This window comes from Nematolebias whitei, unplaced genomic scaffold, assembly GCF_014905685.2.
Source record: "Nematolebias whitei isolate Nwh7 unplaced genomic scaffold, NemWhi1 Nwh_scaf_9365, whole genome shotgun sequence".
Classification (NCBI taxonomy): Eukaryota; Metazoa; Chordata; class Actinopteri; order Cyprinodontiformes; family Rivulidae; genus Nematolebias; species Nematolebias whitei.
This window is the reverse complement of record NW_023627910.1, coordinates 1-2,385: the sequence shown is the minus strand read 5'-3', so window position 1 is coordinate 2,385 and position 2,385 is coordinate 1. Positions and strand designations below refer to the sequence as shown.

The 2,385-nt window shown below is 35.9% G+C and overlaps 1 long non-coding RNA gene across 1 annotated transcript; it reads right to left on the bottom strand.

The window, feature by feature from the left end:
- Positions 1-7: 7 nt before the first annotated feature.
- LOC119429867 lies at positions 8-1,664 on the bottom strand. Its single transcript, XR_005187857.1, has 3 exons — positions 1,569-1,664; positions 1,124-1,200; positions 8-227 (listed from the first exon to the last, which is right to left on the bottom strand). It is a non-coding gene; the product is annotated as an uncharacterized LOC119429867 (long non-coding RNA).
- Positions 1,665-2,385: the final 721 nt, after the last annotated feature.

The window sequence follows — 2,385 nt, the reverse complement described above, 5'->3', positions numbered from 1 at the left end:
CTTTGTACTTTAAAATATTATTATCTTCAGAGTGAACTATTTTTAGTCACTTCCTTGTTGGACAATAATGCATAAGTCTATTAGAATGTTGAAATAAAACCTTCAGGACCAAACCTGATGCAGTCAGTATCTGTTGACCCATTCCTCTTTACTTTATGATTTACAGTTTGGATCTTTCAAACCTGATGCTGGAATATCAGGAAAGTCTTCATCACTTCTCTGGCAATCTAAAAAATATAGAAACCATAAGAAAAGGTACAAACAATAAACAAGTAACAAAAGCTCTACACATGAAGTTTCACCAACTTTCCAGTGAACAACTACCACAACAATGTCCCAGCAGATATTTCCATCCTTTTGGAGCGGCTGGAGCACGACGCCTCCGTTCTATTTAACGTCACACAATCACATTTTTCTGACGCGCTCTCCTTCAGTTCAGCTCAACTCTGTTGCAGCTTTTAATAGAATCAGTAAATATTTGAAACTAATTGTTCAAGAAACACAAGTTGTAGGAACTGATTTGAACATCAGCTAAATATTCTAATTACAATTAAAAGAACAATTAATGAGCAACATTTAAATGAACTCTGACTGATTTATTTTCTATTAGACTTTAACAGTGAGTGTGAGAACTGACTGCATTTTAATAACGTGCACATTTTGATCAATTGACTTAGAGAAATGTGGGTTTTTGAACAAATCAAAACCAATTAGTAGTTTGAAGGAAATGAAGTTGAATGATTCAGAAAATCTATTTGATGAAAGAACAGAAAGCTGTAGAGACATTTGATGTTTAATAAATGTAGCAGGACGACTTCAAGTGTTCAGAAACTTTGTAGGAGCCACAACACAAGGAACACGTGTCGTCCTTACACTGGCATGATGTGTCCAACTCAAGTTGTTACTAAATCTCTTTCAAAATGATCAGGAACAAGTTTGAAGATTCATTTAGTTTCAGTGAAAAACATTCATGTGTAATTTATGATGTTCCTGAATCAAACTTGAATAAAAGGTGCACTCTGTCCTTCATGGCCATAACAGCAACTAAAATCATTTTAAAAGCAGCTCACCAGATATAATTCAGTGTTAGACTTTTCTCCTCTGTCTCTTAATAAATACTTACCTAAATGTTTTTGCAGCTTTTGAATCGTCTTCTGCTGAACTTGATCCACCAGAAAGACTGTGTGGTTCACAGAGTTTCTGCACAAATCAAAACATGAAACTTTAAATTAAAATGTTCTGAGAGAACAACAAGTATCATTTTTATGCACACTAACCAGAAACCTCCAGTGATTTTGGTCGACATGGACAAATAACACAAAGCTCTTGTAATTCTCAACATTTACCAGGAAAAACAAACACTTGATGTTAAAATGATATAAATGTCATTTCTGACATTAATGTACAATTTGAACTTTATTTTCCAAATGGTTATTGTCACTTAAAACATTAAACATATAAATGATTTTAAATGAAACATTCCTGTTTTGACTTGAACTATGTTGCATTTCAACGAGACAATAAATTTTCTGCACTAATGATGTGATTTCTGGTAAAGCCGTACTTACCCTCGCTGTTTCTACAACATCCTGAAGAACGAGCAACAAACACAGAAACTTAGGGACAATTCTGTGGAAAATGTCCAACTTTGGAGGGCCTTTATTTTGAAATTCCACATGAGATATTGGTGACATCTGGTGAGCAACATCTGGAGATGTTCTACAGTCAGCCTGAAGTGAGACTGGTCACTGGAAACTAAGAGTTTTGTTTTAATGTTAATGGAAACTTCAGGGAAAACAATTGAACATTCTCACATCATGAACATACAAATAACCACAAAACAGAGACTAAAGTCAAATATTATGGATCATATTCACAGGCGGACATTAAAAATCATTTCTGAACATGGACCAGCAAGAATGACTTCAATCAACTCGAGTCAAAACATGAAAAACTCACTGGAGTTTTTTATTTATTTAACTTACAACACAAAAAGTTCTCTACTCTTTGGATATGGGGGCGAGATTGAAACTTTTTGTGGAAACAGCTGAGCAGGAATGTTGGTCCCGTTACAGCTTCCAGTGCTAACACGTGTTTTATGTCCAGAGTCTGTACCAACAGGAGACACACATCAGCTTTTATTTTGAAAGAACCTCGCAAGCATGACTACCTGGTGGTGTTAGCGCGTGCACAACCAAACCGCGTGAGCGCTGACTTTTTGAAGTGGAGGCTGCTGGACCGAAGTTTAATATTGAACAACTTTACTAGAAATTACAACCATACCTGTTAGAGAACAAACATGTGGTTGGTGGAGGTCTGACGTGAAGCTCCTGCTCCTACACAGAAAAATAGAGACACAGTCACGAGACTAGATTATCCAAGCAC